Source organism: Schistocerca serialis, chromosome 10, assembly GCF_023864345.2.
Source record: "Schistocerca serialis cubense isolate TAMUIC-IGC-003099 chromosome 10, iqSchSeri2.2, whole genome shotgun sequence".
In the NCBI taxonomy this organism is placed as follows: Eukaryota; Metazoa; Arthropoda; class Insecta; order Orthoptera; family Acrididae; genus Schistocerca; species Schistocerca serialis.
Genome location: NC_064647.1, coordinates 20,030,618 through 20,056,108, shown reverse-complemented (window position 1 = coordinate 20,056,108; position 25,491 = coordinate 20,030,618).

The following is a 25,491-nucleotide window of genomic DNA, read 5'->3' as shown; positions in this document are numbered from 1 at the left end:
GACACTCTCACTTTCTATGATATGAACCTCTCCGTTGAGTCCAGTTTTAGATTCCGATGCTTCACTTCAGGTTTACTGTACCCCTTGGACCTTCTTATTGACGATCAAACACAGAAATTGCATCCGAATTTAATACAAAAGTCACAATGCCGTTTAAGTACAAGAGGACTGACACTCTCACTTTCTATGATATGATCCTCTCCTGTGAGTCCTGTTTTAGATTCCGATGCTACACTTCGGGTTTACTGAACCCCTTGGACCTTCTTATTGACGATGAAACAAAGAAATTGCATCCGAATTTATTACAAAAGGCACAATGCCGACTTAAGTACAAGAGGACTGACACTCTCATTTTCTATGATATGAACCTCTCCTGTGAGTCCAGTTTAAGATTCCGATGCTTCACTTCAGGTTTACTGTATCCCTTGGACCTTCTTATTGACGATGAAACACAGAAATTGCCTCCGAATTTATTACAAAAGGCACAATGCCGACTTAAGTACAAGCGGACTGACACTCTCACTTTCTATGATATGAACCTCTCCTGTGAGTCCAGTTTTAGATTCCGATGCTTCACTTCAGATTAACTATATCCCTTGGACCTTCTTATTGACGATGAAACACAGAAATTGCATCCGAATTTAATACAAAAGGCACAATGCCGACTTAAGTACAAGCGGACTGACACTCTCACTTTCTTTGATATGAACCTCTCCTGTGAGTCCAGTTTTAGATTCCGATGCTTCACTTCAGGTTTAATGTATACCTTGGACCATCTTGTTGACGATGAAACACAGAAATTGCATCCGTATTTAATACAAAGGTCACAATGCCGACTTAAGTACAAGAGGACTTCACTCTCACTTTCTATGATATGATCCTCTCCTGTGAGTCAAGTTTTAGATTCCGATGCTCCACTTCAGGTTTGCTGTATCCCTTGACCTTCTTATTGACGATGAAAAACAGAAATTGCATCCGAATTTAATACAAAACTCACAATGCCGACTTAAGTAAAAGACGACTGACGCTCTCACGTACTATGATATGAACCTCCCCTGTGAGTCCAGTTTTAGATTTCGATTCTTCACTTCAGATTTACTGTATCCCTTGGATCTTCTTATTGACGACGAAACACAGAAATTGAATCCGAATTTAATACAAAAGTCACAATGTCGACTTAAGTACAAGAGGACTGACACTCTCACTTCCTATGATATGAACCTCTCCTGTGAGTCCAGTTTTAGATTTCGATGCTTCACTTCAGGTTTACTGTATCCCTTAGATCTTCCGATTGACGATGAAACACAGAAATTGCATCCGAATTTAATACAAACGTCACAACGCCGATTTAAGTACAAGAGGACTGACACTCTCACTTTCTATGATATGAACCTCTCCTGTGAGTCCAGTTTTAGATTCCGATGCTTCACTTCCGGTTTACTGTATCCCTGGGACCTTCTTATTGACGATGAAACACAGAACTTGCATCCGAATTTAATACAAAAGTCACAATGCCGACTTAAGTACACGAGGACTAACACTCTCACTTTCTATGATATGACCCTCTCCTGTGAGTCATGTTTTAGATTCCAATGCTTCACTTCATGTTCATTGTATCCCTTGGACCTTCTTATTGACGATGAAACACAGAAATTACATCCGAATCTAATACAAAAGTCACAATGCCGACTTAAGTACAAGAGGACTGACACTCTCACTTTCTATGATATGACCCTCTCCTGTGAGTCATGTTTTAGATTCCGATGCTTCACTTCAGGTTCATTGAATCCCTTGGACCTTCTTATTGACGATGAAACACAGAAATTAAATCCGAAACTAATACAAAAGTCACAATGCCGACGTAAGTACAAGAGGACTGACACTCTCACTCTCTATGATATGAACCTTTCCTGTGAGTCCAGTTTTAGATTCCGATGCTTCACTTCAGGTTTACTGTATCCCTTGACCTTCTTATTGACGATGAAACACAGAAATTGAATCCGAATTTAATACAAAAGTCACAATGTCGACTTAAGTACAAGAGGACTGACACTCTCACTTGCTATGATATGAACCTCTCCTGTGAGTCCAGTTTTAGATTTCGATGCTTCACTTCAGGTTTACTGTATCCCTTAGATCTTCCGATTGACGATGAAACACAGAAATTGCATCCGAATTTAATACAAACGTCACAACGCCGATTTAAGTACAAGAGGACTGACACTCTCACTTTCTATGATATGAACCTCTCCTGTGAGTCCAGTTTTATATTCCGATGCTTCACTTCAGGTTTACTGTATCCCTGGGACCTTCTTATTGACGATGAAACACGGATCATGCATCCGAATTTAATACAAAAGGCACAATGCCGACTTAAGTATATGAGGACTGACACTCTCTCTTAGTATGATATGAACCTCTCCTGTGAGTCATGTTTTAGATTCCGATGCTTCACTTCAGGTTCATTGTATCCCTTGGACCTTCTTATTGACGATGAAACACAGAAATTACATCCGAATCTAATACAAAAGTCACAATGCCGACTTAAGTACAAGAGGACTGACACTCTCACTTTCTAAGATATGAACCTCTCCTGTGAGTCCAGTTTTAGATTCCGATGCTTCACTTCAGGTTTACTGTATCCCTTGACCTTCTTATTGACGATGAAACACAGAAATTGCATCCGAATTTAATACAAAAGTCACAATGCCGACTTAAGTACACGAGGACTTACACTCTCACTTTCTATGATATGACCCTCTCCTGTGATATCAGTTTTAGATTTCGATGCTTCACTTCAGGTTTACTGTATCCCTTGGACCTTCCGGTTGACGATGAAACACAGAAATTGCATCCGAATTTAATACAAACGTCACAACGCCGATTTAAGTACAAGAGGACTGACACTCTCACTTTCTATGATATGAACCTCTCCTGTGAGTCCAGTTTTAGATTCCGATGCTTCACTTCAGGTTTACTGTATCCCTTGGACCTTTTTATTGACGATGAAACACAGAAAGCGCATCCGGATTTAATACAAAAGGCACAATGCCGACTTATGTACAAGAGGAATGACACTCTCACTTTCTATGATATGAACCTCTTCTGTGATCCTGTTTTAGATTATGATTCTTCACTTCAAGTTTCCTGTATACTTTCGACCGTCTTATTGACGATGAAACACAGAAATTGCATCCGAATTTAATACAAAAGTCACAATGCCTACTTAAGTACAAGAGGACTGACACTTTCTATGATATGAACCTCTCCTGTGAGTCCAGTTTTAGATTCCGATGCTTCACTTCAGGTTTACTGTATCCCTTGGACCTTCTTATTGACGATGAAACACAGAAATTGCATCCGAATTTAATACAATAGTCACAATGCCGACTTAAGTACAAGAGGACTGACACTCTCACTTTCTATGATATGAACCTCTCCTGTGAGTCCAGTTTTAGATTCCGAAGCTTCACTTCAGGTTTACTGTATCCCTGCTACCTTCTTATTGACGATGAAACACAGAAATTGCATCCGCATTTAATACAAAAGGCGCTATGCCGACTTAAGTACAAGAGGACTTACGCTCTCACTTTCTATGATATGAACCTCTCCTGTGAGTCCAGTTTTAGATTCCGATGCTTCACTTCAGATTTACTGTATCCCTTGGACCTTCTTATTGACGATGAAACACAGGAATTGCATCCGAATTTAATACAAAAGGCACAATGCCGACCTAAGTACAATAGGACTGACACTCTCACTTCCTATGATATGAATCTCTCCTGTGAGTCCAGTTTTAGATTCCGATGCTTTACCTTAGGTTTACTGTATCCCTTGGACCTTCTTATTGACGATGAAACACAGAAATTGCATCCGAATTTAATACAAAATTCACAATGCCGACTTAAGTACAAGAGGACTGACACCCTCACATTCTATGATATGAACCTCTCCTTTGAGTCCAGTTTTAGATTCCGATGCTTCACTTCAGGTTTATTGTATCGTTTGGACCTTCTTATTGACGATGAAACACAGAAATTGCATCCGAATTTAATACAAAAGTCACAAAACCGACTTAAGTACAAGAGGACTGACACTCTCACTTTCTAGGATATGAACCTCTCCTGTGAGTCCAGTTTTAGATTCCGATGCTTCACTTCAGGTTTACTGTACCCCTTGGACCTTCTTATTGACGATCAAACACAGAAATTGCATCCGAATTTAATACAAAAGTCACAATGCCGTTTAAGTTCAAGAGGACTGACACTCTCTGTTTCTATGATATGATCCTCTCCTGTGAGTCCTGTTTTAGATTCCGATGCTACACTTCGGGTTTACTGAACCCCTTCTACCTTCTTATTGACGATGAAACACAGAAATTGCATCCTAATTTAATACAAAAGGCACAATGCCGACTAAAGGGCAAGAGGACTGACACTCTCACTTTCTATGATATGAACCTCTCCTGTGAGTCCAGTTTTAGATTCCGATGCTTCTCTTCAGGTTTACTGTATCCCTTGGACCTTCTTATTGACGATGAAACAAAGAAATTGCATCCGAATTTATTACAAAAGGCACAATGCCGACTTAAGTACAAGAGGACTGACACTCTCACTTTCTATGATATGAACCTCTCCTGTGAGTCCAGTTTAAGATTCCGATGCTTCACTTCAGGTTTACTGTATCCCTTGGACCTTCTTATTGACGATGAAATTCAGAAATTGCCTCCGAATTTATTACAAAAGGCACAATGCCGACTTAAGTACAAGCGGACTGAACCTCTCACTTTCTATGATATGAACCTCTCCTGTGAGTCCAGTTTTAGATTCCGATGCTTCACTTCAGATTAACTATATCCCTTGGACCTTCTTATTGACGATGAAACACAGAAATTGCATCCGAATTTAATACAAAAGGCACAATGCCGACTTAATAACAAGCGGACTGACACTCTCACTTTCTTTGATATGAACCTCTCCTGTGAGTCCAGTTTTAGATTCCGATGCTTCACTTCAGGTTTAATGTATACCTTGGACCATCTTGTTGACGATGAAACACAGAAATTGCATCCGTATTTAATACAAAGGTCACAATGCCGACTTAAGTACAAGAGGACTGACACTCTCCCTTTCCATGATATGATCCTCTCCTGTGAGTCAAGTTTTAGATTCCGATGCTCCACTTCAGGTTTGCTGTAACCCTTGACCTTCTTATTGACGATGAAACACAGAAATTGCATCCAAATTTAATACAAAAGTCACAATGCCGACTTAAGTAAAAGACGACTGACACTCTCACGTACTATGATATGAACCTCCCCTGTGAGTCCTGTTTTAGATTCCGATTCTTCACTTCAGGTTTACTGTATCCCTTGGATCTTCTTATTGACGACGAAACACAGAAATTGAATCCGAATTTAATACAAAAGTCACAATGTCGACTTAAGTACAAGAGGACTGACACTCTCACTTGCTATGATATGAACCTCTCCTGTGAGTCCAGTTTTAGATTCCGATGCTTCACTTCAGGTTTACTGTATCCCTAGGACCTTTTTATTGACGATGAAACACAGAAATCGCATCCGGATTTAATACAAAAGGCACAATGCCGACTTATGTACAAGAGGAATGACACTCTCACTTTCTATGATATGAACCTCTCCTGTGAGTCCAGTTTTAGATTCCGATGCTTCACTTCAGGTTTACTGTATCCCTTGGACCTTCTTATTGACGATGAAACACAGAAATTGCATCCGAATTTATTACAAAAGGCACAATGCCGACTTAAGTACAAGAGGACTGACACTCTCACTTTCTATGATATGAACCTCTCCTGTGAGTCCAGTTTTAGATTCCGATGCTTCACTTCAGGTTTAATGTATACCTTGGACCATCTTATTGACAATGAAACACAGAAATTGCATCCGTATTTAATACAAAGGTCACAATGCCGACTTAAGTACAAGAGGACTGACACTCTCACTTTCTATGATATGAACCTCATCTGTGAGTCAAGTTTTAGATTCCGATGCTCCACTTCAGGTTTACTGTATCCCTTGACCTTCTTATTGACGATGAAACACAGAAATTGCATCCCAATTTAATACAAAAGTCACAATGCCGACTTAAGTAAAAGACGACTGACACTCTCACGTACTATGATATGAACCTCCCCTGTGAGTCCAGTTTTAGATTCCGATTCTTCACTTCAGGTTTACTGTATCCCTTGGATCTTCTTATTGACGACGAAACACAGAAATTGTATCCGATTTTAATACAAAAGTCACAATGTCTACTTAAGTACAAGAGGACTGACACTCTCACTTGCTATGATATGAACCTCTCCTGTGAGTCCAGTTTTAGATTTCGATGCTTCACTTCAGGTTTACTGTATCCCTTAGACCTTCCGATTGACGATGAAACACAGAAATTGCATCCGAATTTAATACAAACGTCACAACGCCGATTTAAGTACAAGAGGACTGACACTCTCACTTTCTATGATATGAACCTCTCCTGTGAGTCCAGTTTTATATTCCGATGCTTCACTTCAGGTTTACTGTATCCCTGGGACCTTCTTATTGACGATGAAACACAGATCTTGCATCCGAAATTAATACAAAAGGCACAATGCCGACTTAAGTATATGAGGACTGACACTCTCTCTTAGTATGATATGAACCTCTCCTGTGAGTCATGTTTTAGATTCCGATGCTTCACTTCAGTTTCATTGTATCCCTTGGACCTTCTTATTGACGATGAAACACAGAAATTACATCCGAATCTAATACAAAAGTCACAAAGCCGACTTAAGTACAAGAGGACTGACACTCTCACTTTCTATGATATGAACCTCTCCTGTGAGTCCAGTTTTAGATTCCGATGCTTCACTTCAGGTTTACTGTATCCCTTGACCTTCTTATTGACGATGAAACACAGAAATTGCATCCGAATTTAATACAAAAGTCACAATGCCGACTTAAGTACACGAGGACTTACACTCTCACTTTCTATGATATGACCCTCTCCTGTGAGATCAGTTTTAGATTTCGATGCTTCACTTCAGGTTTACTGTATCCCTTGGACCTTCCGGTTGACGATGAAACACAGAAATTGCATCCGAATTTAATACAAACGTCACAACACCGATTTAAGTACAAGAGGACTGACACTCTCACTTTCTATGATATGAACCTCTCCTGTGAGTCCAGTTTTAGATTCCGATGCTTCACTTCAGGTTTACTGTATCCCTTGGACCTTTTTATTGACGATGAAACACAGAAATCGCATCCGGATTTAATACAAAAGGCACAATGCCGACTTATGTACAAGAGGAATGACACTCTCACTTTCTATGATATGAACCTCTTCTGTGATCCTGTTTTAGATTATGATTCTTCACTTCAAGTTTCCTGTATACTTTCGACCGTCTTATTGACGATGAAACACAGAAATTGCATCCGAATTTAATACAAAAGTCACAATGCCTACTTAAGTACAAGAGGACTGACACTTTCTATGATATGAACCTCTCCTGTGAGTCCAGTTTTAGATTCCGATGCTTCACTTCAGGTTTACTGTATCCCTTGGACCTTCTTATTGACGATGAAACACAGAAATTGCATCCGAATTTAATACAATAGTCACAATGCCGACTTAAGTACAAGAGGACTGACACTCTCACTTTCTATGATATGAACCTCTCCTGTGAGTCCAGTTTTAGATTCCGAAGCTTCACTTCAGGTTTACTGTATCCCTTGGACCTTCTTATTGACGATGAAACACAGGAATTGCATCCGAATTTAATACAAAAGGCACAATGCCGACCTAAGTACAATAGGACTGACACTCTCACTTCCTATGATATGAATCTCTCCTGTGAGTCCAGTTTTAGATTCCGATGCTTTACCTTAGGTTTACTGTATCCCTTGGACCTTCTTATTGACGATGAAACACAGAAATTGCATCCGAATTTAATACAAAATTCACAATGCCGACTTAAGTACAAGAGGACTGACACCCTCACATTCTATGATATGAACCTCTCCTTTGAGTCCAGTTTTAGATTCCGATGCTTCACTTCAGGTTTATTGTATCTTTTGGACCTTCTTATTGACGATGAAACACAGAAATTGCATCCGAATTTAATACAAAAGTCACAAAGCCGACTTAAGTACAAGAGGACTGACACTCTCACTTTCTAGGATATGAACCTCTCCTGTGAGTCCAGTTTTAGATTCCGATGCTTCACTTCAGGTTTACTGTACCCCTTGGACCTTCTTATTGATGATCAAACACAGAAATTGCATCCGAATTTAATACAAAAGTCACAATGCCGTTTAAGTACAAGAGGACTGACACTCTCTCTTTCTATGATATGATCCTCTCCTGTGAGTCCTGTTTTAGATTCCGATGCTACACTTCGGGTTTACTGAACCCCTTCTACCTTCTTATTGACGATGAAACACAGAAATTGCATCCTTATTTAATACAAAAGGCACAATGCCGACAAAAGGGCAAGAGGACTGACACTCTCCCTTTCTATGATATGAACCTCTCCTGTGAGTCCAGTTTTAGATTCCGATGCTTCACTTCAGGTTTACTGTATCCCTTGGACCTTCTTATTGACGATGAAACAAAGAAATTGCATCCGAATTTATTATAAAAGGCACAATGCCGACTTAAGTACAAGAGGACTGACACTCTCACTTTCTATGATATGAACCTCTCCTGTGAGTCCAGTTTAAGATTCCGATGCTTCACTTCAGGTTTACTGTATCCCTTGGACCTTCTTATTGACGATGAAATACAGAAATTGCCTCCGAATTTATTACAAAAGGCACAATGCCGACTTAAGTACTAGCGGACTGACACTCTTACTTTCTATGATATGAACCTCTCCTGTGAGTCCAGTTTTAGATTCCGATGCTTCACTTCAGATTAACTATATCCCTTGGACCTTCTTATTGACGATGAAACACAGAAATTGCATCCGAATTTAATACAAAAGGCACAATGCCGACTTAAGTACAAGCGGACTGACACTCTCACTTTCTTTGATATGAACCTCTCCTGTGAGTCCAGTTTTAGATTCCGATGCTTCACTTCAGGTTTAATGTATACCTTGGACCATCTTGTTGACGATGAAACACAGAAATTGCATCCGTATTTAATACAAAGGTCACAATGCCGACTTAAGTACAAGAGGACTGACACTCTCCCTTTCCATGATATGATCCTCTCCTGTGAGTCAAGTTTTAGATTCCGATGCTCCACTTCAGGTTTGCTGTATCCCTTGACCTTCTTATTGACGATGAAACACAGAAATTGCATCCAGATTTAATACAAAAGTCACAATGCCGACTTAAGTAAAAGACGACTGACACTCTCACGTACTATGATATGAACCTCCCCTGTGAGTCCTGTTTTAGATTCCGATTCTTCACTTCAGGTTTACTGTATCCCTTGGATCTTCTTATTGACGACGAAACACAGAAATTGAATCCGAATTTAATACAAAAGTCACAATGTCGACTTAAGTACAAGAGGACTGACACTCTCACTTGCTATGATATGAACCTCTCCTGTGCGTCCAGTTTTAGATTTCGATGCTTCACTTCAGGTTTACTCTATCCCTTAGATCTTCCGATTGACGATGAAACACAGAAATTGCATCCGAATTTAATACAAACGTCACAACGCCGATTTAAGTACAAGAGGACTGACACTCTCACTTTCTATGATATGAACCTCTCCTGTGAGTCCAGTTTTATATTGCGATGCTTCACTTCCGGTTTACTGTATCCCTGGGACCTTCTCATTGACGATGAAACACAGAACTTGCATCCGAATTTAATACAAAAGTCACAATGCCGACTTAAGTACACGAGGACTAACACTCTCACTTTCTATGATATGACCCTCTCCTGTGAGATCAGTTTTAGATTTCGATGCTTCACTTCAGGTTTACTGTATCCCTTGGACCTTCCGGTTGACGATGAAACACAGAAATTGCATCCGAATTTAATACAAACGTCACAACGCCGATTTAAGTACAAGAGGACTGACACTCTCACTTTCTATGATATGAACCTCTCCTGTGAGTCCAGTTTTAGATTCTGATGCTTCACTTCAGGGTTACTGTATCCCTTGGCCCTTTTTATTGACGATGAAACACAGAAATCGCATCCGGATTTAATACAAAAGGCACAATGCCGACTTATGTACAAGAGGAATGACACTCTCACTTTCTATGATATGAACCTCTCCTGTGAGTCCAGTTTTAGATTCCGATGCTTCACTTCAGGTTTACTGTATCCCTTGGACCTTCTTATTGACGATGAAACACAGAAATTGCATCCGAATTTATTACAAAAGGCACAATGCCGACTTAAGTACAAGAGGACTGACACTCTCACTTTCTATGATATGAACCTCTCCTGTGAGTCCAGTTTTAGATTCCGATGCTTCACTTCAGGTTTAATGTATACCTTGGACCATCTTATTGACAATGAAACACAGAAATTGCATCCGTATTTAATACAAAGGTCACAATGCCGACTTAAGTACAAGAGGACTGACACTCTCACTTTCTATGATGTGAACCTCTCCTGTGAGTCAAGTTTTAGATTCCGATGCTCCACTTCAGGTTTACTGTATCCCTTGACCTTCTTATTGACGATGAAACACAGAAATTGCATCCCAATTAGATACAAAAGTCACAATGCCGACTTAACTAAAAGACGACTGACACTCTCACGTACTATGATATGAACCTCCCCTGTGAGTCCAGTTTTAGATTCCGATTCTTCACTTCAGGTTTACTGTATCCCTTGGATCTTCTTATTGACGACGAAACACAGAAATTGTATCCGATTTTAATACAAAAGTCACAATGTCGACTTAAGTACAAGAGGACTGACACTCTCACTTGCTATGATATGAACCTCTCCTGTGAGTCCAGTTTTAGATTTCGATGCTTCACTTCAGGTTTACTGTATCCCTTAGACCTTCCGATTGACGATGAAACACAGAAATTGCATCCGAATTTAATACAAACGTCACAACGCCGATTTAAGTACAAGAGGACTGACACTCTCACTTTCTATGATATGAACCTCTCCTGTGAGTCCAGTTTTAGATTCCGATGCTTCACTTCAGGTTTACTGTATCCCTGGGACCTTCTTATTGACGATGAAACACAGATCTTGCATCCGAATTTAATACAAAAGGCACAATGCCGACTTAAGTATATGAGGACTGACACTCTCTCTTAGTATGATATGAACCTCTCCTGTGAGTCCAGTTTTAGATTCCGATGCTTCACTTCAGGTTCATTGTATCCCTTGGACCTTCTTATTGACGATGAAACACAGAAATTACATCCGAATTTAATACAAAAGTCACAATGCCGACTTAAGTACAAGAGGACTGACACTCTCACTTTCTATGATATGAACCTCTCCTGTGAGTCCAGTTTTAGATTCCGATGCTTCACTTCAGGTTTACTGTATCCCTTGACATTCTTATTGACGATGAAACACAGAAATTGCATCCGAATTTAATACAAAAGTCACAATGCCGACTTAAGTACACGAGGACTTACACTCTCACTTTCTATGATATGACCCTCTCCTGTGAGATCAGTTTTAGATTTCGATGCTTCACTTCAGGTTTACTGTATCCCTTGGACCTTCCGGTTGACGATGAAACACAGAAATTGCATCCGAATTTAATACAAACGTCACAACGCCGATTTAAGTACAAGAGGACTGACACTCCACTTTCTATGATATGAACCTCTCCTGTGAGTCCAGTTTTAGATTCCGATGCTTCACTTCAGGTTTACTGTATCCCTTGGACCTTTTTATTGACGATGAAACACAGAAATCGCATCCGGATTTAATAAAAAAGGGACAATGCCGACTTATGTACAAGAGGAATGACACTCTCACTTTCTAAGATATGAACCTCTTCTGTGATCCTGTTTTAGATTCCGATTCTTCACTTCAAGTTTCCTGTATACTTTCGACCGTCTTATTGACGATGAAACACAGAAATTGCATCCGAATTTAATACAAAAGTCACAATGCCTACTTAAGTACAAGAGGACTGACACTTTCTATGATATGAACCTCTCCTGTGAGTCCAGTTTTAGATTCCGATGCTTCACTTCAGGTTTACTGTATCCCTTGGACCTTCTTATTGACGATGAAACACAGAAATTGCATCCGAATTTAATACAATAGTCACAATGCCGACTTAAGTACAAGAGGACTGACACTCTCACTTTCTATGATATGAACCTCTCCTGTGAGTCCATTTTTAGTTTCCGATGTTTCACTTCAGGTTTACTGTATCCCTGGGACGTTCTTATTGACGATGAAACACAGAAATTGCATCCGAATTTAATACAAAAGGCGCTATGCCGACTTAAGTACAAGAGGACTTACGCTCTCACTTTCTATGATATGAACCTCTCCTGTGAGTCCAGTTTTAGATTCCGATGCTTCACTTCAGATTTACTGTATCCCTTGGACCTTCTTATTGACGATGAAACACAGGAATTGCATCCGAATTTAATACAAAAGACACAATGCCGACCTAAGTACAAGAGGACTGACACTCTCACTTCCTATGATATGAATCCCTCCTGTGAGTCCAGTTTTAGATTCCGAAGCTTTACCTTAGGTTTACTGTATCCTTTGGACCTTCTTTTTGACGATGAAACACAGAAATTGCATCCGAATTTAATACAAAATTCACAATGCCGACTTAAGTACAAGAGGACTGACACCCTCACATTCTATGGTATGAACCTCTCCTTTGAGTCCAGTTTTAGATTCCGATGCTTCACTTAAGGTTTATTGTATCTTTTGGACCTTCTTATTGACGATGAAACACAGAAATTGCATCCGAATTTAATACAAAAGTCACAAAGCCGACTTAAGTACAAGAGGACTGACACTCTCACTTTCTATGATATGAACCTCTCCTGTGAGTCCAGTTTTAGATTCCGATGCTTCACTTCAGGTTTACTGTACCCCTTGGACCTTCATATTGACGATCAAACACAGAAACTGCATCCGAATTTAATACATAAGTCACAATGCCGTTTAAGTACAAGTGGACTGACACTCTCTCTTTCTATGATGTGATCCTCTCCTGTGAGTCCTGTTTTAGATTCCGATGCTACACTCTGGGTTTACTGAACCCCTTCTACCTTCTTATTGACGATGAAACACAGAAATTGCATCCTAATTTAATACAAAAGGCACAATGCCGACTAAAGGGCAAGAGGACTGACACTCTCACTTTCTATGAAATGAACCTCTCCTGTGAGTCCAGTTTTAGATTCCGATGCTTCACTTCAGGTTTACTGTATCCCTTGGACCTTCTTATTGACGATGAAACACAGAAATTGCATCCGAAATTATTACAAAAGGCACAATGCCGACTTAAGTACAAGAGGACTGACACTCTCACTTTCTATGATATGAACCTCTTCTGTGAGTCCAGTTTAAGATTCCGATGCTTCACTTCAGGTTTACTGTATCCCTTGGACCTTCTTATTGACGATGAAACACAGAAATTGCCTCCGAATTTATTACAAAAGGCACAATGCCGACTTAAGTACAAGAGGACTGACACTCTCACTTTCTATGATATGAACCTATCCTGTGAGTCCAGTTTTAGATTCCGATGCTTCACTTCAGGTTAACTATATCCCTTGGACCTTCTTATTGACGATGAAACACAGAAATTGCATCCGAATTTAATACAAAAGGCACAATGCCGCCTTAAGTACAAGCGGACTGACACTCTCACTTTCTTTGATATGAACCTCGCCTGTGAGTCCAGTTTTAGATTCCGATGCTTCACTTCAGGTTTAATGTATACCTTGGACCATCTTGTTGACGATGAAACACAGAAATTGCATCCGTATTTAATACAAAGGTCACAATGCCGACTTAAGTACAAGAGGACTGACACTCTCACTTTCTATGATATGATCCTCTCCTGTGAGTCAAGTTTTAGATTCCGATGCTCCACTACAGGTTTGCTGTATCCCTAGACCTTCTTATTGACGATGAAACACAGAAATTGCATCCCAATTTAATACAAAAGTCACAATGCCGACTTAAGTAAAAGACGACTGACACTCTCACGTACTATGATATGAACCTGCCCTGTGAGTCCAGTTTTAGATTCCGATTCTTCACTTCAGGTTTACTGTATCCCTTGGATCTTCTTATTGACGACGAAACAGAGAAATTGAATCCGAATTTAATACAAAAGTCACAATGTCGACTTAAGTACAAGAGGACTGACACTCTCACTTGCTATGATATGAACCTCTCCTGTGAGTCCAGTTTTAGATTTCGATGCTTCACTTCAGGTTTACTGTATCCCTTAGACCTTCCGATTGACGATGAAACACAGAAATTGCATCCGAATTTAATACAAACGTCACAACGCCGATTTAAGTACAAGAGGACTGACACTCTCACTTTCTATGATATGAACCTCTCCTGTGAGTCCAGTTTTATATTCCGAAGCTTCACTTCAGGTTTACTGTATCCCTGGGACCTTCTTATTGACGATGAAACACAGAACTTGCATCCGAATTTAATACAAAAGTCACAATGCCGACTTAAGTACACGAGGACTTACACTCTCACTTTCTATGATATGACCCTCTCCTGTGAGATCAGTTTTAGATTTCGATGCTTCACTTCAGGTTTACTGTATCCCTTGGACCTTCCGGTTGACGATGAAACACAGAAATTGCATCCGAATTTAATACAAACGTCACAACGCCGATGTAAGTACAAGAGGACTGACACTCTCACTTTCTATGATATGAACCTCTCCTGTGAGTCCAGTTTTAGATTCCGATGCTTCACTTCAGGTTTACTGTATCCCTTGGACCTTCTTATTGACGATGAAACACAGAAATTGCATCCGAATTTAATACAATAGTCACAATGCCGACTTAAGTACAAGAGGACTGACACTCTCACTTTCTATGATATGAAACTCTCCTGTGAGTCCAGTTTTAGATCCCGATGTTTCACTTCAGGTATACTGTATCCCTGGGACCTTCTTATTGACGATGAAACACAGAAATTGCATCCGAATTTAATACAAAAGGCGCTATGCCGACTTAAGTACAAGAGGACTTACGCTCTTACTTTCTATGATATGAACCTCTCCTGTGAGTCCAGTTTTAGATTCCGATGCTTCACTTCAGATTTACTGTATCCCTTGGACCTTCTTATTGACGATGAAACACAGGAATGGCATCCGAATTTAATACAAAAGGCACAATCCCGACCTAAGTACAAGAGGACTGACACTCTCACTTCCTATGACATGAATCTCTCCTATTAGTCCAGTTTTAGATTCCGATGCTTTACCTTAGGTTTACTGTATCCCTTGTACCTTCTCATTGACGAGGAAACACAGAAATTGCATCCGAATTTAATACAAAATTCACAATGCCGACTTAAGTACAAGAGGACTGACACCCTCACATTCTATGATATGAACCTCTCCTTTGAGTCCAGTTTTAGATTCCGATGCTTCACTTCAGGTTTATTGTATCTTTTGGACCTTCTTATTGACGATGAAACACAGAAATTGCATCCGAATTTAATACAAAAGTCACAAAGCCGACTTAAGTACAAGAGGACTGACACTCTCACTTTCTATGATATGAACCTCTCCTGTGAGTCCAGATTAAGATTCCGATGCTTCACTTCAGGTTTACTGTACCCCTTCGACCTTCTTATTGACGATCAAACACAGAAATTGCATCCGAATTTAATACAAAAGTCACAATGTCGTTAAAGTACAAGAGGACTGACACTCTCTCTTTCTATGATATGATCCTCTCCTGTGAGTCCTGTTTTAGATTCCGATGCTACACTTCGGGTTTACTGAACCCCTTCTACCTTCTTATTGACGATGAAACACAGAAATTGCATCCTAATTTAATACAAAAGGCACAATGCCGACTAAAGGGCAAGAGGACTGACACTCTCATTTTCTATGATATGAACCTCTCCTGTGAGTCCAGTTTTAGATTCCGATGCTTCACTTCAGGTTTACTGTATTCCTTGGACCTTCTTATTGACGATGAAACACAGAAATTGCATCCGAATTTATTACAAAAGGCACAATGCCGACTTAAGTACAAGAGGACTGACACTCTCACTTTCTATGATATGAACCTCTCCTGTGAGTCCAGTTAAAGATTCCGATGCTTCACTTCAGGTTTACTGTATCCCTTGGACCTTCTTATTGACGATGAAACACAGAAATTGCCTCCGAATTTATTACAAAAGGCACAATGCCGACTTAAGTACAAGAGGACTGACACTTTCACTTTCTATGATATGAACCTATCCTGTGAGTCCAGTTTTAGATTCCGATGCTTCACTTCAGGTTAACTATATCCCTTGGACCTAGTTATTGACGATGAAACACAGAAATTGCATCCGAATTTAATACAAAAGGCACAATGCCGACTTAAGTACAAGCGGGCTGACACTCTCACTTTCTTTGATATGAACCTCTCCTGTGAGTCCAGTTTTAGATTCCGATGCTTCACTTCAGGTTTAATGTATACCTTGGACCATCTTGTTGACGATGAAACACAGAAATAGCATCCGTATTTAATACAAAGGTCACAATGCCGACTTAAGTACAAGAGGACTGACACTCTCACTTTCTATGATATGATCCTCTCCTGTGAGTCAAGTTTTAGATTCCGATGCTCCACTTCAGGTTTGCTGTATCCCTTGACCTTCTTATTGACGATGAAACACAGAAATTGCATCCGAATTTAATACAAAAGTCACAATGCCGACTTAAGTAAAAGACGACTGACACTCTGACGTACTATGATATGAACCTCCCCTGTGGGTCCAGTTTTAGATTCCGATGCTTCACTTCAGGTTTACTGTATCCCTGGGACCTTCTTATTGACGATGAAACACAGAAATTACATCCGAAATTAATACAAAAGTCACAATGCCGACTTAAGTACAAGAGGACTGACACTCTCACTTTCTATGATATGAACCTCTCCTGTGAGTCCAGTTTAAGATTCCGATGCTTCACTTCAGGTTTACTGTATCCCTTGGACCTTCTTATTGACGATGAAACACAGAAATTGCCTCCGAATTTATTACAAAAGGCACAATGCCTACTTAAGTACAAGAGGACTGACACTCTCACTTTCTATGATATGAACCTATCCTGTGAGTCCAGTTTTAGATTCAGATGCTTCACTTCAGGTTAACTATATCCCTTGGACCTTCTTATTGTCGATGAAACACAGAAATTGCATCCGAATTTAATACAAAAGGCACAATGCCGACTTAAGTACAAGCGGACTGACACTCTCACTTTCTTTGATATGAACCTCTCCTGTGAGTCCAGTTTTAGATTCCGATGCTTTACTTCAGGTTTAAAGTATACCTTGGACCATCTTGTTGACGATGAAACACAGAAATTGCATCCGTATTTAATACAAAGGTCACAATGCCGACTTAAGTACAAGAGGACTGACACTCTCACTTTCTATGATATGATCCTCTCCTGTGAGTCAAGTTTTAGATTCCGATGCTCCACTTCAGGTTTGCTGTATCCCTTGACCTTCTTTTTGACGATGAAACACAGAAATTGCATCTGAATTTAATACAAAAGTCACAATGCCGACTTAAGTAAAAGACGACTGACACTCTCACGTACTATGATATGAACCTCCCCTGTGAGTCCAGTTTTAGATTCCGATTCTTCACTTCAGGTTTACTGTATCCCTTGGATCTTCTTATTGACGACGAAACACAGAAATTGAATCCGAATTTAATACAAAAGTCACAATGTCGGCTTAAGTACAAGAGGACTGACACTCTCACTTGCTATGATATGAACCTCTCCTGTGAGTCCAGTTTTAGATTTCGATGCTTCACTTCAGGTTTACTGTATCCCTTAGACCATCCGATTGACGATGAAACACAGAAATTGCATCCGAATTTAATACAAAAGTCACAAAGCCGACTTAAGTACAAGAGGACTGACACTCTCACTTTCTATGATCTGAACCTCTCCTGTGAGTCCAGTTTTATTTTCCGAAGCTTCACTTCAGGTTTACTGTATCCCTGGGACCTTCTTATTGACGATGAAACACAGAACTTGCATCCGAATTTAATACAAATGTCACAATGCCGACTTAAGTACACGAGGACTTACACTCTCACTTTCTATGATATGACCCTCTCCTGTGAGATCAGTTTTAGATTTCGATGCTTCACTTCAGGTTTACTGTATCCCTTGGACCTTCCGGTTGACGATGAAACACAGAAATTGCATCCGAATTTACTACAAACGTCACAACGCCGATTTAAGTACAAGAGGACTGACACTCTCACTTTCTATGATATGAATCTCTCCTGTGAGTCCAGTTTTAGATTCTGATGCTTCACTTCAGGTTTACTGTATCCCTTGGACCTTTTTATTGACGATGAAACACAGAAATCGCATCCGGATTTAATACAAAAGGCACAATGCCGACTTATGTACAAGAGGAATGACACTCTCACTTTCTATGATATGAACCTCTTCTGTGATCCGGTTTTAGAATCCGATTCTTCACTTCAAGTTTCCTGTATACTTTCGACCGTCTTATTGACGATGAAACACAGAAATTGCATCCGAATTTAATACAAAAGTCACAATGCCTACTTAAGTACAAGAGGACTGACACTTTCTATGATATGAACCTCTCCTGTGAGTCCAATTTTAGATTCCGATGCTTGACTTCAGGTTTACTGTATCCCTTGGACCTTCTTATTGACGATGAAACACAGAAATTGCATCCGAATTTAATACAATAGTCACAATGCCGACTTAAGTACACGAGGACTGACACTCTCACTTTCTATGATATGAACCTCTCCTGTGAGTCCAGTTTTAGATTCCGATGTTTCACTTCAGGTTTACTGTATCCCTGGGACCTTCTTATTGACGATGAAACACAGAAATTGCATCCGAATTTAATACAAAAGGCGCTACTCCGACTTAAGTACAAGAGGACCTACGCTCTTACTTTCTATGATATGAACCTCTCCTGTGAGTCCAGTTTTAGATTCCGGTGCTTCACTTCAGATTAACTGTATATCTTGGACCTTCTTATTGACGATGAAACACAGGAATTGCATCCGAATTTAATACAAAAGACGCAATGCCGACCTAAGTACAAGAGGACTGACACTCTCACTTCCTATGATATGAATCTCTCCTGTTAGTCCAGTTTTAGATTCCGATGCTTTACCTTAGGTTTACTGTATCCCTTGTACCTTCTTATTGACGAGGAAACACAGAAATTGCATCCGAATTTAATACAAAATTCACAATGCCGACTTATGTACAAGAGGACTGACACCCTCACATTCTATGATATGAACCTCTCCTTTGAGTCCTGTTTTAGATTCCGATGCTACACTTCGGTTTTACTGAACCCCTTCTACCTTCTTATTGACGATGAAACACAGAAATTGCATCCTAATTTAATACAAAAGGCACAATGCCGACTAAAGGGCAAGAGGACTGACACTCTCACTTTCTATGATATGAACCTCTCCTGTGAGTCCAGTTTTAGATTCCGATGCTTCACTTGAGGTTTACTGTATCCCTTGGACCTTCTTATTGACGATGAAACACAGAAATTGCATCCGAATTTAATACAAACGTCACAACGCCGATTTAAGTACAAGAGGACTGACACTCTCACTTTCTATGATATGAACCTCTCCTGTGAGTCCAGTTTTAGATTCCGATGCTTCACTTCAGGTTTACTGTATCCCTTGGACCTTTTTATTGACGATGAAACACAGAAATCGCATCCGGATTTAATACAAAAGGCACAATGCCGACTTATGTACAAGAGGAATGACACTCTCACTTTCTATGATATGAACCTCTTCTGTGATCCTGTTTTAGATTCCGATTCTTCACTTCAAGTTTCCTGTATACTTTCGACCGTCTTATTGACGATGAAACACAGAAATTGCATCCGAATTTAATACAAAAGTCACAATGCCTACTTAAGTACAAGAGGACTGACACTTTCTATGATATGAACCTCTCCTGTGAGTCCAATTTTAGATTCCGATGCTTCACTTCAGGTTTACTGTATCCCTTGGACCTACTTATTGACGATGAAACTCAGAAATTGCACTCGAATTTAATACAAAAGGCACAGTGCCGACTTAAGTACAAGAGGACTGACACTCTCACTTTCTATGATATGAACCTCTCCTGTGAGTCCAGTTTTAGATTCCGATGTTTCACTTCAGGTTTACTGTATCCCTGGGACCTTCTTATTGACGATGAAACACAGAAATTGCATCCGAATTTAATACAAAAGGCGCTATGCCGACTCAAGTACAAGAGGACTTACGCTCTTACTTTCTATGATATGAACCTCTCCTGTGAGTCCAGTTTTAGATTCCGGTGCTTCACTTCAGATTTACTGTATCCCTTGGACCTTCTTATTGACGATCAAACACAGGAATTGCATCCGAATTTAATACAAAAGACACAATGACGACCTAAGTACAAGAGGACTGACACTCTCACTTCCTATGATATGAATCTCTCCTGTTAGTCCAGTTTTAGATTCCGATGCTTTACCTTAGGTTTACTGTATCCCTTGGACCTTCTTATTGACGAGGAAACACAGAAATTGCATCCGAATTTAATACAAAATTCACAATGCCGACTTAAGTACAAGAGGACTGACACCCTCACATTCTATGATATGAACCTCTCCTTTGAGTCCTGTTTTAGATTCCGATGCTACACTTCGGGTTTACTGAACCCCTTCTACCTTCTTATTGACGATGAAACACAGAAATTGCATCCTAATTTAATACAAAAGGCACAATGCCGACTAAAGGGCAAGAGGACTGACACTCTCACTTTCTATGATATGAACCTCTCCTGTGAGTCCAGTTTTAGATTCCGATGCTTCACTTCAGGTTTACTGTATCCCTTGGACCTTCTTATTGACGATGAAACACAGAAATTGCATCCGAATTTATTACAAAAGGCACAATGCCGACATAAGTACAAGAGGACTGACACTCTCACTTTCTATGATATGAACCTCTCCTGTGAGTCCAGTTTAAGATTCCGATGCTTCACTTCAGGTTTACTGTATCCCTTGGACCTTCTTATTGACGATGAAACACAGAAATTGCCTCCGAATTTATTACAAAAGGCACAATGCCGACTTAAGTACAAGAGGACTGACACTCTCACTTTCTATGATATGAACCTATCCTGTGAGTCCAGTTTTAGATTCCGATGCTTCACTTCAGGTTAACTATATCCCTTGGACCTTCTTATTGACGATGAAACACAGAAATTGCATCCGAATTTAATACAAAAGGCACAATGCCGACTTAAGTACAAGCGGACTGACACTCTCACTTTCTTTGATATGAACCTCTCCTGTGAGTCCAGTTTTAGATTCCGATGCTTCACTTCAGGTTTAATGTATACCTTGGACCATCTTGTTGACGATGAAACACAGAAATTGCATCCGTATTAAATACAAAGGTCACAATGCCGACTTAAGTACAAGAGGACTGACACTCTCACTTTCTATGATATGATCCTCTCCTGTGAGTCAAGTTTTAGATTCCGATGCTCCACTTCAGGTTTGCTGTATCCCTTGACCTTCTTATTGACGATGAAACACAGAAATTGCATCCGAATTTAATACAAAAGTCAAAATGCCGACTTAAGTAAAAGACGACTGACACTCTCACGTACTATGATATGAACCTCCCCTGTGAGTCCAGTTTTAGATTCCGATTCTTCACTTCATTTTTACTGTATCCCTTGGATCTTCTTATTGACGACGAAACACAGAAATTGAATTCGAATTTAATACAAAAGTCACAATGTCGACTTAAGTACAAGAGGACTGACACTCTCACTTGCTATGATATGAACCTCTCCTGTGAGTCCAGTTTTAGATTTCGATGCTTCACTTCAGGTTTACTGTATCTCTTAGACCTTCCGATTGACGATGAAACACAGAAATTGCATCCGAACTTAATACAAACGTCACAACGCCGATTTAAGTACAAGAGGACTGACACTCTCACTTTCTATGATATGAACCTCTCCTCTGAGTCCAGTTTTATATTCCGATGCTTCACTTCAGGTTTACTGTATCCCTGGAACCTTCTTATTGACGATGAAACACAGAACTTGCATCCGAATTTAATACAAAAGGCACAATGCCGACTTAAGTATATGAGGACTGACACTCTCTCTTAGTATGATATGAACCTCTCCTGTGAGTCCAGTTTTAGATTCCGATGGTTCACTTCAGGTTCATTGTATCCCTTGGACCTTCTTATTGACGATGAAACACAGAAATTGCATCCGAATGTAATACAAAAGGCACAATGCTAACTTAAGTATAAGACGATCGACACTCCCACTTTCTATGATATGAACCTCTCCTGTGAGACCAGTTTTAGATTCCGATGCTTCCCTTCAGTTTTACTGTATCCCTTGGACTTTCTTATTGACGATGAATCATAGGAATTGCATCCGAATTTAATACAAAAGACACAATGCCGACTTAAGTACAAGAGGACTGACACTCTCACTTCCTATGATATGAACCTGTCCTGTAAGTACAGTTTTAGATTCCGATGCTTTACTTTAGGTTTACTGTATCCCTTGGACCTTCTTATTGACGATGAACCACAGAAATTGCATCCGAACTTAATACAAAAGTCACAATGCCGACTTAAGTACAAGAGGACTGACACCCTCACTTTCTATGATATGAACCTCTCCTTTGAGTCCAGTTTTAGATTCCGATGCTTCACTTCAGGTTTATTGTATCCCTTGGACCTTCTTACTGACGATGAAACACAGAAATTGCATCCGAATTTAATACAAAAGTCACAAAGTCGACTTAAGTACAAGAGGACTGACACTCTCACTTTCTATGATATGAACCTCTCCTGTGAGTTCAGTTTTAGATTCCGATGCTTCACTTCAGGTTTCCTGTATCCCTTGGACCTTCTTATTGACGATGAAACACAGAAATTGCCTCCGAATTTATTACAAAGGGCACAATGCCGATTTAAGTACAAGAGGACTCACACTCTCACTTTCTATGATATGAACCTCTCCTCTGAGTCCAGTTTTATATTCCGATGCTTCACTTCAGGTTTACTGTATCCCTGGAACCTTCTTATTGACGATGAAACACAGAACTTGCATCCGAATTTAATACAAAAGGCACAATGCCGACTTAAGTATATGAGGACTGACACTCTCTCTTAGTATGATATGAACCTCTCCTGTGAGTCCAGTTTTAGATTCCGATGCTTCACTTCAGGTTCATTGTATCCCTTGGACCTTCTTATTGACGATGAAACACAGAAATTGCATCCGAATGTAATACAAAAGGCACAATGCTAACTTAAGTATAAGAGGATCGACACTCCCACTTTCTATGATATGAACCTCTCCTGTGAGACCAGTTTTAGATTCCGATGCTTCACTTCAGTTTCACTGTATCCCTTGGACTTTCTTATTGACGATGAATCATAGGAATTGCATCCGAATTTAATACAAAAGACACAATGCCGACTTAAGTACAAGAGGACTGACACTCTCACTTCCTATGATATGAACCTGTCCTGTAAGTACAGTTTTAGATTCCGATGCTTTACTTTAGGTTTACTGTATCCCTTGGACCTTCTTATTGACGATGAACCACAGAAATTGCATCCGAACTTAATACAAAAGTCACAATGCCGACTTAAGTACAAGAGGACTGACACCCTCACTTTCTATGATATGAACCTCTCCTTTGAGTCCAGTTTTAGATTCCGATGCTTCACTTCAGGTTTATTGTATCCCTTGGACCTTCTTACTGACGATGAAACACAGAAATTGCATCCGAATTTAATACAAAAGTCACAAAGTCGACTTAAGTACAAGAGGACTGACACTCTCACTTTCTATGATATGAACCTCTCCTGTGAGTTCAGTTTTAGATTCCGATGCTTCACTTCAGGTTTCCTGTATCCCTTGGACCTTCTTATTGACGATGAAACACAGAAATTGCCTCCGAATTTATTACAAAGGGCACAATGCCGATTTAAGTACAAGAGGACTGACACTCTCACTTTCTATGATATGAACCTCTCCTCTGAGTCCAGTTTTATATTCCGATGCTTCACTTCAGGTTTACTGTATCCCTGGAACCTTCTTATTGACGATGAAACACAGAACTTGCATCCGAATTTAATACAAAAGGCACAATGCCGACTTAAGTATATGAGGACTGACACTCTCTCTTAGTATGATATGAACCTCTCCTGTGAGTCCAGTTTTAGATTCCGATGCTTCACTTCAGGTTCATTGTATCCCTTGGACCTTCTTATTGACGATGAAACACAGAAATTGCATCCGAATGTAATACAAAAGGCACAATGCTAACTTAAGTATAAGAGGATCGACACTCCCACTTTCTATGATATGAACCTCTCCTGTGAGACCAGTTTTAGATTCCGATGCTTCACTTCAGTTTTACTGTATCCCTTGGACTTTCTTATTGACGATGAATCATAGGAATTGCATCCGAATTTAATACAAAAGACACAATGCCGACTTAAGTACAAGAGGACTGACACTCTCACTTCCTATGATATGAACCTCTCCTGTAAGTACAGTTTTAGATTCCGATGCTTTACTTTAGGTTTACTGTATCCCTTGGACCTTCTTATTGACGATGAACCACAGAAATTGCATCCGAACTTAATACAAAAGTCACAATGCCGACTTAAGTACAAGAGGACTGACACCCTCACTTTCTATGATATGAACCTCTCCTTTGAGTCCAGTTTTAGATTCCGATGCTTCACTTCAGGTTTATTGTATCCCTTGGACCTTCTTACTGACGATGAAACACAGAAATTGCATCCGAATTTAATACAAAAGTCACAAAGTCGACTTAAGTACAAGAGGACTGACACTCTCACTTTCTATGATATGAACCTCTCCTGTGAGTTCAGTTTTAGATTCCGATGCTTCACTTCAGGTTTCCTGTATCCCTTGGACCTTCTTATTGACGATGAAACACAGAAATTGCCTCCGAATTTATTACAAAAGACACAATGCCGACCTAAGTACAAGAGGACTGACACTCTCACTTCCTATGATATGAATCTCTCCTGTTAGTCCAGTTTTAGATTCCGATGCTTTACCTTAGGTTTACTGTATCCCTTGGACCTTCTTATTGACGAGGAAACACAGAAATTGCATCCGAATTTAATACAAAATTCACAATGCCGACTTAAGTACAAGAGGACTGACACCCTCACATTCTATGATATGAACCTCTCCTTTGAGTCCTGTTTTAGATTCCGATGCTACACTT